Source organism: Balaenoptera ricei, chromosome 1, assembly GCF_028023285.1.
Source record: "Balaenoptera ricei isolate mBalRic1 chromosome 1, mBalRic1.hap2, whole genome shotgun sequence".
Lineage (NCBI taxonomy): Eukaryota > Metazoa > Chordata > Mammalia > Artiodactyla > Balaenopteridae > Balaenoptera > Balaenoptera ricei.
In genome coordinates this window covers 191,189,070-191,202,897 of record NC_082639.1, presented here as the reverse complement: position 1 = coordinate 191,202,897, position 13,828 = coordinate 191,189,070, and the positions used below count along the sequence as shown (strand labels likewise).

The following is a 13,828-nucleotide window of genomic DNA, read 5'->3' as shown; positions in this document are numbered from 1 at the left end:
CGCGCAGGCTCAGTAGTTGCGGCACACGGGCTTAGTTGCTCCGCGGCATGTGGGATCTTCCCAGACCAGGGCTCGAACCCATGTCCCCTGCATTGGCAGGCAGATTCTCAACCACTGCACCACCAGGGAAGCCCTTTACAACTAATTTTATCAGAAGAGTTTAAGAAGGTGGACATTGTACGACTATCAAGTGCATTTAAAAGTGACATGTTTTTGTGCTAATCTGACTCCCCTGAATGACCTAGCTAGTGAACTAGTCACTAAGCAAATCAAGCCTGCAAGAAAGGAAGCCAATATTCAAATTACCATGTTATTGTTCGACCCACAGAATTTATTTTCAACATAAACATATAACCTCAATATGAGATGTCTAACTAAAGCAAGCACCACCAAGATCAAGACAGCATCTCCTCTTCTAAGGTTTAGGTTTTGCCCAGAATTCTTGATACGTGGAAGAGCCCATACCAAGAACCATTGGTCCCACAACAAAGCCTTGGGCTGCCACGTGCATGTGGATCAGGTGAACAGTTTAGTATTGCCCCAGCTCTTCCATTTATATAATCCATATGCAACGATTGCTGCAAAACCTGCTGTTCCAGTGGGGACAAATGGTGCCTCTCTAGCTTTTCGGATAAGTTTAGATCCCTGATCTTCATCATAGGACGGAAGAGAAACATCTGTGTCACTTGACATAGTGATTGAAGAATCTTCAGACAATGACAAGATGTCACAGGCTCCAACTGGCTTCTCTCTAGATTATCTTAAAAAGGCATTGCTTTCCCCTTGGTTTAGTGAAGCTGCAAGTAAGAGAAAGCCCAGCCTGAACTGCTTCAACAATAAGGAAAATATCGTCTCTCTCAAATCCTAAGAGAGTCAGCGATGGGGCCACTCCAGGGCTGGGTCACTCATGACTCGCTGATGTCACCAGGGCCCTGGTTCTCTCTGTCTCTGCCGTTGCCAACATGATGCCCTCTCCTCTGGCAGCTTCATGGTTGCCAGGGGGCCGCAGCCGTCCCAGGAATCACACTGGACAAAGAAACAAGGTCCAGTGCATTAGATGAGGGTGTCCTGTTTTCTAGCTTTCCATCAGGAAAGAAATCCTCCCAGTAACATGCCAGAAGATTCCTCTCCATGCCGTGGGCGAGATCCTGGTCACAAGCCCGTCCCTAAACCCGTCCCTGGTGGCGTGGCCGTGAGAATATTCAGGACTTAGCCTTGAGCTGAGCTCACAATGGGGTCACTTTTCCAGTGGGGAGAAATGAGGGTTCTGTTGACAAGGAAGCAAGAGAGAATGGACAGGGTAAGCAACACATACTGTCAGCCCTGCCCCTGAAGTTTTGTTCTCTTGCTACCTTCTTGAGCACCTGTGGCCCACTAGCCACCATTAATTTCACATATGTAAGCAAGACACAGTTTGCAAAGGGAGAATGGAACAGTCTGTGGGGGGGGGGGAATTTAACACTGTGACTCGGAAACGAGGTGAGAGACGTGCACATGGATCAGAGACGCGGGTTAGCGGGTAGGTCACACTTACGGACACACCACCATTTCCTACCCAACTGAATTGAGATCAGATGTCCGAGAGGTACGAACCTTGAGAACCAAAGATGAGCTTCAGACCCTACAGAAGCTTGGAAATTTCCTGTTTCCCCTGGGATTTTTATGTTGGTGATACAGAGCTGTAGAATTCGCCATCAATTCACTGACTTGGGCAGTCATTATCAGGATGTACAGCTACTGTGCAGAACAAAAATAAAATTGGGCTCATTGAAACATCCACCGGGAGGCTGGTAGAGAGCAGACCAAAAGGTACGTGGTGCCTTTATAGAAATGATCTCACTTGAGTATTCCTGTCCTATCTTCTATCTCACTAATTATAGCAAACATTCGAGTACTAATTACTATGTCCAGACACTGGTACATACGCTTTATATCAATTAACTTATTTGTTCAACAGCCCTGCGAGGTAAGAGCCACAATCGTTCCCATTCTAAAGACCAAGAACTGACCCACGGTGAGCTTGTGTGATTTGCAGAAGGTTGAAGAGACTGTAAATGGGAGGAACTGTGATCCCGTGGTTTTTGCACTGAACCACTACACCCACTGTCTCTTTAGGAGGCTTGAACCTGCCACCGATGCCACTTGGATAAGTTTTTGTCTTATCAGGGATTTCATTTAACCTCAATACAGGAGAATGTTAAAACATGATTTGGCCATTCGTTTTCTCACTAGTGCTTTTTTTGTTTGTTTGTTTTGTCTTCTGTCTTTTTTAAATGATTGTTTTGCATCTCACAACATCTCCTAAGTTTAAATTGAAAATCCAGAGAGACTTTGGTTAACACCTCTAATAAATATAGAGCTAGAAATCAGACATTATATTGGGCTGGCCAGAAAGTTCGTTCGGGGTTTTCTGTAACATCTTATGGATGTTTTTGGCCAAGCCACTACGTGTGTGTGTGTGTGTGTGTGTGTGTGTGTGTGTACTCTCTGATGAGAAATAGCCTTAGAGGCTATTGATGATTATAGCCTTAGAAATAGCCTTAGAGGCTATGATGATTATATTTGAGTGCTTAAGTCACCATGTTCCTAGAACACCCTTAAAACCTACACCTAGGGGGGCTTCCCTAGTGGCGCAGTGGTTGAGAATCTGCCTGCTAATGCAGGGGACACGGGTTCGAGCCCTGGTCTGGGAAGATCCCACATGCCGCAGAGCAACTAGGCCCGTGAGCCACAACTACTGAGCCTGCGCGTCTGGAGCCTGTGCTCCGCAACAAGAGAGGTCATGATAGTGAGAGGCCCGCGCACCGCGATGAAGAGTGGCCCCCGCTTGCCGCAACTACAGAAAGCCCTCGCACAGAAACGAAGACCCAACACAGCCAAAAATAAGTAAATTAAAAAAAAAAAAAAAACCTACACCTAGGGCTTTTATTCTTGTATTGTAAAGATGTTTAATTAGAAAAGGTCAATCTTGGACTTCCCTGGTGGCGCAGTGGTTGGGAATCTGCCTGCCAATGCAGGGGACATGGGTTCGGGCCCTGGTTCAGGAAGATCCCACATGCCACAGAGCAACTAAGCCCATGTGCCACAACTACTGAGCCCACGTGCCACAACTACTGAAACCCACGTGCCTAGAGCCTGTGCTCCGCAGCAAGAGAAGCCAACGCAATGAGAAGCCCATGCACCACAACAAAGAGTAGCCCTGGCTCGCCGCAACTAGAGAAAGCACGCGCACAGCAACGAAGACCCAACGCAGCCATAAATAAATAAATAAATAAATTTATTAAAAAAAAAAAAAAAAAAAAGAAAAGGTCAATCTTAATATCTAAATGACCTAGCAATAAAACTGAGCCACAGCATGGGACTTGTGGCATCTAGTCCAAAAACTCTGGAAATAATGCAGATCAAACTTTTGCAAATGTAACTGAATATAGACCTACCTTGCTTTATATGATAGGTTTGTTTTTAAAACATTTAGACATAAATCAAATTTAGCAAAATAAAAACAGAGTACTTGCTGTTCAGTGCAAATCTGTGTTCCTTTCACAAGATGGAAACTCTTTCTGCAGTGTTGATATCTGCTTTCCAATTGATGCGTTTAGACGTTTGCAGTGTCGGGCATCAGGTCTGCGGTGTAGACACTTTCTCCTCTTCTCCCATGTTCCATCTGTCTCAACTCTCTTCTTTCCTCAGTCCCTCACTAAGTCACACAGAGTACCTCTCTACACTCCCTTAAGACTGAGAGCCACAAATCTGACCACTGGGCAATACTTTTTAAAAATCTGAACAACAATGAAAGTGATCCTGCAGTCACATCCTACTTCCTTGCCCCCAGGTTACTCTGTCCACACCGTGGTCATTATCTAGACTGGCTGGCTGGATTCTGAGCAGCTACACAAAGTTTCAGCGGTTGGGCTGATTTTTTTTTTAAGTTCCATCATCCATCCTTCAGTATCATTAAAATCAAATTAATAGGCAGTACTGAGAACTTACGAGGTCCTCCCAGAGCTGTCCTGGGCTTTGTTGCGGAAACACTGAGCCAGAATAAGAGAGCAGCAGACTTTGGACCTGTAGGATCGTCACAGTTTTGTTCCTTACTTGGGTTTGGAGTGTTATTAGGTCACAATGTCCCCTGCGTGTCCACGAAGAAGGTACATTCCTAGTACCAAATGGGAAAGAGGGTGTTCCTTTGGAGTTAACAACGTGTGTGTGTGTGTGTGTGTGTGTGTGGGTCCGTCTAGAGGCAGTAAAGTGCTGGAGTTGGTACTCGGCTCCCAAGGCCAATGGCATTGATGTACGCTCAGCTGTGCCAGATTACCTTGGGCAAGTTATCCCCTCAGTGTCTCAATTTCTTCATCTGTACAAGAAGGATAGTCGTTGTACCTATGTCCTAAGGTTGTTGTGAGGATTAAATGGGTTAATTACACCAAAAGTCTGGCACATAGTAACAACAAATGTTGGTTATTACTTCTTCCCCATTGTTTGCAAACCACTCAGATCTTCCAAGGTGAACATTTTTGACTAGAGCTAGAAAATTATTAAATATATTTTTAATAACTTTATTTATTATTTATTTATTTATTTATTTTTGGCTGCACTGGGTCTTTGTTGCTGCACGTGGGCTTTCTCTAGTTGCGGCGAGCGGGGGCTACTCTTCAATGTGGTGCGCGGGCTTCTCACTGAGGTGGCTTCTCTTGTTGCAGAGCACGGGCTCTAGGTGCGCGGGCTTCAGCAGTTGTGGCTCGCGGGCTTAGTTGCTCCACTGCATGTGGGATCTTCTTGGACCAGGGCTTGAACCTGTGACCCCTTCATTGGCTGGTGGATTCTTAACCACTGTGCCACTAGGGAAGTCCAAGAAAATTATTAAATATTGATTGGAATTGATTCCAACAATCATTTATTCATCTTAAACCTACGTATGAAGAAAAACCCCTAATGTCTGCTTGGGAAAAGTTCTGGGAATTGTCATTGTGGTAAAAGCTGCTTTCTAGACCTTCTTTTGATATCAAAGTTGATATGGCATAAATGGAATTCGGAGAGCAGTCTGGTGAAGTGGGGGCAGTGTGTACTCAGATGTTCTTTTTCTTTTTGTGTTGCTGGGGGGAAGAGGGGTGTCCCTGATTTTGCTGACCTGGCCTCAGCTTGTGAGAACTTGGTGAGATTGGCAAAGCACAGATGGCATCCTCATGTACCCTGGCCTACATGTCTATTTCCCATCTACACATGCCGGTGTCATATTTTCTATAGAAAGTATCCATCCATTCATTATTTGTTCAGTGAAAGTGTGTGAGATTCGCCCACATTTAAAAGTGAAAGGTAAAAGGCAGAAAATCAAGAAATACTTGCATGTGTGAAATGAGTTAGGGGATTAAATTTTTTTTATTTTTTTGAAGAATGGGTTTCCAAACAATTAGATAACAAATTAAGTATTCCTGGCTTTATCTTATTTGATATCAGTAAAAGCATTAGCAAAAGTTGGCCCAATTTAGGAATCCACAATACTTTGTACTTCGTCTTAAGCCTCAGTTGATGCCTGTCAGTGTCCCGGAAGGTGGTTGGACAATTTTGATTTACTGCAAGGATCTGCCTCAGTCCTCAGGTCACTAAGAGATACAAAAGACCTATTGTGTTGATAACTTTTGAAGTTTTATGTGAACTGCTATTGTGTTAACACCACCTAAATATTTTATTAGATAATTTCAAACATGCTTTAAATGCAGCTTCTTAAAAAAAACAGGGTTCAAAAACATTTCTGAATGCTGATCTAAACATCTAAAGACATTTAATTGAACTTGCAATAAAATTGTGAATCTGAAAACAAATTCTTTTGTTATATCCAAACACTGGGGAGTGGGATTTCAAGAGCTTAAATTTGAATTTTTTGTGATGATGCTTTTTCTTTTATTCAACTTTAGTTATCTCATCTGTACAAACTGGTTACAATTATAAATGTCTCAGACTCCTGGAAGGGCTGATAGAAATGATTCCAGAGCCCTTTACGGAATATTTAATTACTTTTCTACATTCAGCATAAAAGTTATACTTTATAACTTTAGGGAATTTTTCTTTACAGCTCTTATAATCTACAATCTATATTAAATATTTTATTCTTCTTGGCTTAGCTTAAACTATAACTCTGTAGCTAGAGACACACACTTGTGTGTGTGTGTGTGTGTGTGTGTGTGTATCAAAAACACAAAGTACTATCTTGGAATTTTAAAATCTTATCACTTTGAAAGCTAGCTAGTGTTTAATTTCATTTTATTTTATTTTTTTAAAATTGAAGTACAGTTAATTTACAAGTTTGTGTTAGTTTCAAGTGTACAGAAAAGTGATTCAGTTATATATATATATACTTTTCCAGATTCTTTTCCATTATAGGTTATTACAAGATATTGAGTACAGTTCCCTGTGCTGTACAGTAGGCCCTTGTTGTTTATCTATTTTATATATAGTAGTGTGTATCTGTTAATCCCAAACTCCTAATTTATCCCTCTATCCACCACTATCCCTCCCCCCACCCCCAATATCCCCTTTGGTAATCATAAGTTTGTTTTCTATGTCTGTCGGTCTGTTTCTGTTTTGTAAATAAGTTTCTTTGTATCATTTTTTTTTAGATTCCACATATAAGTGATATCATATGATATGGTGTTTAATTGTACCACGAGGAAAGCACCAATAGCATTATCTTCCCTTAATGAGATAGAAAAACTCGAGCCTGAGTGCTTGCGTTGTGACAGCCAGAGTAACAAATCAATGGTGGGGCTGTGGTTGTGTAACTGGTGACCCACGGGGGTCGGGGGGGGCCTGGCCCTGCTCAGCCCCCTCACTGGTCCTGTATGATACTACCCACAGGTGGATGGCATCCCTGAGAAGCCTGACCTTGTTTCTGCTGCATTTTTACACTGAATTAACGTTAAAAACCTGGTTATTCTCTTCCCTTGTTTCACATCTGAAAACCAGCAAATGTAGGTCCTCTCCTAACTCCTTTCAAAGAGCAAACAACTCCCGTCACACCTGTGATGCCGGAACGTTAACCCCAAATCCCTCTGTACCAGCAATACATTTAAACAATTCAACTTCTCTCTTCGTAGAAGCACCATTTTTGTACCCCTGACTTGAATCTTGTTCAAGGTACTCCTGAATAGCAGGCGAGACCTCTCTGATTTGTTAAGGATAACTTCAGAATCCCAGAGTCCCCGAATCATTTTATCATGAGGTTAGGTGGGCGTTCCATTCGGTGATGCCGGGTTTAAGATTCTTCCTTTTTCTTTTTGTACCTTTGTAAGAAACCACCGGGAATTCCCTGGTGGCCCATGGTTAGGACTCCATGTTTTCACTGCCCAGGGCTGGGGTTCGATCCCTGGTTGGGGAACTAAGAAACCACGAACAAGAGAAGACCACTGTACCTGTCCTTCTCCTCAGGAACCAAGTGAGTCTTTTGCATCTGGGACCAGCTAACAGCAAGGCCCATTTTCTCCCTGAGACATGGCCGAGCTGCAGCCGCCCATCCAGAAGGTAAAGCTCAGCCCAGCTGCCTGTGTTTCAGTCTTTACAGTATCTTGATTTGGACCTGATTAGTCAAAAGAGAGAAAGAGATAAAATACCCAGAATGTTTAAGCTACTGGGGAATAAGCACTTTGGGGATAGATAAAGAAAAAAGCCTAGTATTTTCAATAAATGGCATAGGAGTATGTAAATATAGTTAGAATCTTAAGGTCAAAGACGTTTTGTTATTTTTAGAAACAGACAAATGTATTAGGCGTAATTAAATTTGCTCATAAATGATTATTTCTGATTTATTTTAAAATGAAAGTTTGAAAGAATAATCCAGGACAAAAAAAATCCTCCATTTCTTCTATCTCTCAACCACCCTCTCTCATATTTTTGACAAAATAGAGGAAGCACCCTGCATCCTCCTCTTCCAAATGTTTCTGGGTTCTTTTCTCCTAGGTTTCACACTGCTCATCACTTTCTAGCCCTGTTTTCTCAAGTTATGGAGGGTTTTTTTGTTTTTTTGACAGAGTTTGGTAGCCTTGCTTTAGTGCCAATAGTAAGCAAAAGAGAGTTTGAAATCTTAACAAGAAAAGTTTTCCATTTATAAGAACTAATGATCAAGCTGCTGATGTTTAGGTGTTTCCTCTTTGGTAGGAATGGAAGCCTGACCAGCCATTCTCATAGCTTATCACCTCCAAAAAGCACCACAATAAAAGTCTCTGCACTTTCAAAAAGATTAAATCCTCTTTCATTTACTTACTTTTCATATTTAAGGGAACTACAAACATTTAGACAGTGGTATGTGGTTATAGAAGTGGATACGACTTATATTTTCAAATATAGAAGACTGATCACTCAGCATCTCTTATCAAAGTGTTATCAAGCATCCTCTAGCATGTTGGTCCTTTTTATGGAAAATACAGTAGGGGCCTAAGATGTTATCCTTGCCCTCAAGGAACTTACAGCATTTGAAGAGAGTCTATTTGTTTGTTTTTGTTTTGGGGGTGGGGGGAAGGGAGTTTGGTTTGGTATGTTGCTAAGCTAGTTAATTCCTTTTTCACCTGGTCAGTGAGAAAAATAAAATGTAAAAGTACTATATCCGAGTATAGCATTTATGTACTCTGAGATCTCTGGTTTCTGATTCTCTTGGCTTTGAAAGTATAGTAAGACAATTCTTCTTATAAATAATCATAAATGCAGACCTCTTTCATACCATATGGACATTGGAAAGTATTTATAAAAGTTTATACAATGCCCACATCCAACTTTTATCATTCAGTTGCCTGGGTTTTATAAATCTTAAATGTGAGTGTTAGAATAGATCTATATGGTCTTTTAATTAATCTTCCACCATTTCCAACTGCATTTCCTTTATCTGTTTGAATCTAAATATTCTTTTACAATCAGTTACATGCTTTGTACCTTTAATCTGCAATCCCCGACCAGCTGAGTTTACACCAGTGTAGCCTGCAGAGCTGCTCACCAAACACACATTACCAGGCACCTTTTGAATGACACCCGATGGCCGGAGCGCTGGTGATAAGAAGAGCAAGGGGACAGTTCATGGTCACATGGGAGACAAAAATATATTGTGATAAGAGCTGCCACCATATTACCTATGGGCTTCAGAGGGTCCCAGTAACTGGTATTGGGAGACTTGAGATGTGGTCTTAGTTTGAGAAATAAAAATTATTGCTCAGAAATTATATTCCTTGGGACTTCCCTGATGGCGCAGTGGATAAGACTCTGAGCTCGATAAGACTCTGGGTCCAATCCCTGGTCAGGGAACTAGATCCCACATGCATGCTGCAACTAAGATTTCACATGCCACAACTAAGGAGCCCATGTGCCTCAACTAAGACCTGGTGCAACCAAATAAATAAATATTAAAAAAAAAGAAATTATATTCCTCTTCCTAAATTATTCTGAAGGGGCCATTCTTGCACATTGTTCGTTTGTGGTGTTAGTATTTGGCTTTTCCCATAACAAGACAAGAGGTTGATTGGAACAGAAATGATCAAAGTGAAAAGGAGCTTTTCTGTTGTTTGTGGTCGGGGGCAGGGTGGGTGGGTCTTGTTCTCCAGAGATCTCTCCATCCTTGGGACAATTGTTGGTGGGTAGACGTTTCTGGGTCACCGGCAGCTGAACCTGTGAGAGCAAAGATGAGAATCTTGAATGGAACTGAGAGTTTTTGCACGTAAGGGAGTGGGTCCTGGGCAGTTGAGTCAGGAAGGCTTTTTCTTCAACTTCTGGTTTTAATTTGGGGCAAGTTTTGGGGCTAAAGGCACAGTGAGAGCTGTCTGCCAGACTTTTTTTTTTTTTTAAATCAATCGGACACATTGTTTGTTCCTCTGGGTTTGATAGACATGTTGTAATAAGGTCCTGAACTGCTCGCTACCTCTTTATGTACCTTCTGTCTAAAGGCTTGTTACTATTGTGACCTATATTCATGGAACCACAAACAATGGGTTTAACCATTAACTTTCAAACCACCTTTAAATGAATTCCTTTATAAGATGAGAATTATATGGGTTTCCACTGGTTGCTTAGAGGAAAAAAGAAAAGGACTCAGGTTGAACCAGATTATTAAGGACCTGGGAGTTGGTTAGGATGCCCCTAGACCGGGCAGATAACTTGCCTTGACCTGACCATGTCAGATAACACTGTTTAGCTGACAATCCAGTGTCCCTGAAAATCATAAGGCTTTCTGAAGTTGGTCTGTCTGTGAGTAAAATTGAATTGTGGCAATATCTTGTATTCATTGAGTTAAACCTCGCAGTCTATTTCAATACTTAGTGTCCATTAAGGTACAATTTGATGTCAGTTATCTATTTTCAGGGCCCTTCCTGGTGAGCCTTGGGAAAGTTACAGGCTACAAAGAATACATTGTTTTGTCAAGTGATAGGAAACACTGAAATCCTGTCCCTTTAGGTTCATAATTATCTCTATGAATTTTCTATTTTGAATTGAACAACAATCCAAATAAAGGGTAGCTTCCAGAAAACTATACAATCCAGTAGTGCCTGATGTTTCATGTAAAATAAAAAGACCATCCCATTGGAGTGGGGAAACTGACCTTATTTGGATGGCTCATGAAATATCATCAGTAACACAGGAGCCCATTTGGAGTCTTCCATAGTTTCTACATTTTTGCTTTTTAAATGGGGTGTAATTTGCACATGCTGCTTTGCATCCGTTGAAATTATGCCATAGTGTAGGGATTTTTTTTCCCCATAACATTAGAAAAGCCTTTTCCTGTCCTTCTGGTAGATTAATTATTTTTCAGAATCTATCTCTGGGCTGCTTTAACCTGCTGGCTCCAATTTTCAGATCAAGAAATAGAAACACAGCGAGGCCAAGGGATGGGTTCAGCACAGTGCAGGAATCAGCAAAAGCCAGCCTCGTGGTTCCAATCCTGAGTTCACTGCCTGAGTCATCAGGCAGTTCCCAAGTAACTACTTTATTTATTTATTTTTCATTTATTTATTTTATTTATTTATTTTTGGCTGCGTTGGGTCTTCGTTGCTGCATGCGGGCTTTCCCTAGTTGCTGCGAGCGGGGGCTACTCTTCGTTGCGGTGCGCGGGCTCTAGGCGAGCGGGCTTCAGTAGTTGTGGCACATGGGCTCAGTAGTTGTGGCTCGCGGGCTCTAGCGCGCAGGCTCAGTAGTTGTGGCGCACGGGCTTTGTTGCTCCGCGGCATGTGGGATCTTCCCGGACCAGGGCTCGAACCCGTGTCCCCTGTATTGGCAGGCGAATTCTTAACCACTGCGCCACCAGCGAAGTCCCCTGAGTAACTACTTTAGCGTCAATTCTCTAATTCACAAACATACAGGCTGCTTCTGATTAAATTACTTAATCTGCTTCATCAATGTTTTGACATATTTATTGTCTATGCTCTCATTTAGCAATTAATTATATAATGTGGCAGGTTTTTCCTGTCGGTATTTTGTATTGTTATTTAATCTTTTTTCTCTCCAACTTTATTGTGTTGTTATTTATTCGTGTACACTTAAATTTGTATTCCTTAAGAAAGACTGTGCCATTTGTGAATTTCCCAAGGAAAAGAACTGGCACTTATAATTCTTTGCGGCCTCTCAAAGGCATAAGGCCTTGCATACAGATTGCTGGAATTTGAATTGATCTCACTTTCATTAGATAAAACATCGTTTTAGGTTTTGAAGCACTTGTCTGCTGGTATTAATTGATGTATTACTGAAGTAGAGCTCTGTATTACCTAGTTAGTATCAAAGTAACCAAAAAATACCTTTAAGTCATGGGATGCTGACAAAAGTATTTGTTCGTAGGTACAAGTGCCACAGTGTCTGAAGTTCCCAGCCTGTGGTGAAATTAACAAACAATTCCCACAAGGACCTATATAAAATCAAGGGTACAACACACCAGCCCGTTATGATTTTAGTGTATAGGCAATGCTATGGGCAGGTTTTCAGTGGGTACAAGGCACTGGGATGGGAGACTGAGTCAATGTGCTCTTTATAATATTGTTATTATTATTATTATCATTATTGTTAATTGTGAGACTAGACATTTCTTGATCATTACCATATGATATTCAAAAGTGTTAATTAACCCTTAGGACACCACAACATCCTTATGAAGTAAGTTCCGTTATGACCATATTTTATATATGAGGAAACTGGAGCTCAGAGATGCTGAGCAACTTGCCTAAGGTCACACAGCCAGTGACTGACATGGCTAGCAATCAGGTGGCCTGTCTCCAGGACCTGAGCTGAGAAGAACAGTGCTGGGGGGAGGATGGGGGGACAGACGAGGCTGACTGTGCAGATGAGACTTGGCCTGCCCTCGATTTCCTTAGAATTTTCTCTAAGGTAGAATCTTTGTCTATGACGTATCCCCCGAGGGTCGGCCTAAAGACACATGAAGCCAATGGAGAGAGGAAATCAGTCTTTGCAGAATGTATTTTTTATCATCAGCAGCAAAGTTCTTGCTGCTTGGAGGAGGGCAGTAAATGACACACAGGAGGAGACTGGATCCCACACCCGCAGCAGAGCTGGCGGGGAAGACAGAAAGCTGCGTGATCAAGCAGCAAACGTAGACCCATTGACTTGTGCGTGGAAGTTCAGCGTCTGGGAGCCGTGACCGCAGCGAAGTAGGAGAAAGCCGCCCAGGGCACATTCCTCCTCAGGACAGCTTCTGTTCAGCCCCATCAGATCACAACCAGAGAACGTGCCAACTGAATCAGGTTTCTGGATCTTCCCCCTTCTTTTCATTTCATTTTTGTTTCCTGCTCCTGTACGTAAAAGTCCATCCTGAGGTGCTGAAGACAATCTGCTCTAAATTTTCGCTTAATATCATACCCATTGTCTCTGCACAAAACACTGGAGCTGGACTCTATCTATTCCTCCATTTTTGTGTGTAAGGGAGCAAAGCACAGATGATGTAGTGACCCATGGCACCTGCACACTTAGCTCGCACCTGAGCTGGGACCAGACCCAAACCCTCCCCCATCTCAGCGCCCTTTTCTCCTCCAAAGTTGGCAAAGAGTGGTCAGTTTAGCGTGTCTGTGCTCCCTCTGTGGTGACAGAACATTCCATCTTAATTCTTTCACCGTGAATTACCCTCCTGTCTACTGTGGTACTCACCTCCTTGAAGTTGGGCGTGGCCATGTCTGTGAATTTCTTTGGCCAATAAAATGTGGGCAGAAGACACAATTATGTGATACTTCTGGGACAAAACATGCAGTTGTCGTTGTGAGACTCTCCAGAGCTCTTTTTGCCCAAGAGTTGTGTCTCCCAGACAGTAAGGATGATGGAGCTTTCCCCAGCATGGACCGCTGCCTCGCTGCGTCCGAGACCGTGGTCCCTGCAGAGACTTCGAGCACGTGAGAAAGGAAGAACTCGCCAAGATGACAGCCATGTTTGTTACTGCAGCCTGACCTGGCCTGTCCTGACGATTACAAACGGGCTTTAGGAATCTGTATTAGCTGTATCAGTGAGCCCTGTTGGGTGGCAGACACTAGGATAAGTACTGAAGACGATTTCCTCATTTAATAATTTAATACTTACCATAACCCGAAGGAGGCATGCATCTACATCATTTGCAGACGAAGACATTGAATCTAAGGGCAGGTCAATAAATTCCCCAAGTTACTCAACTAGTAAGAACCAGAGTTACTCCCAGGCATGTCTGGCTCTAAGCCTCCGTTTCTGTTTTTGTTTTTCACTCCGTCCACTGCCTGCCTTAGCGTGGCGTTACTCTGAGTGTTGACCCACATGCATTCTGCAGAGCGCCTACTGTGTGTTTATCCCTGTGGATAATGAGGCAGGGAGCTGAGTCTTGTACTTTAGGAAATCA

The 13,828-nt window shown here is 42.4% G+C and overlaps 1 pseudogene; it reads right to left on the bottom strand.

Annotated features, from left to right (window-relative positions):
• Positions 1-415: 415 nt before the first annotated feature.
• On the bottom strand, positions 416-693 carry LOC132354295 (HIG1 domain family member 1A, mitochondrial-like; annotated as a pseudogene).
• Between the last annotated feature and the right edge of the window lie 13,135 nt (positions 694-13,828).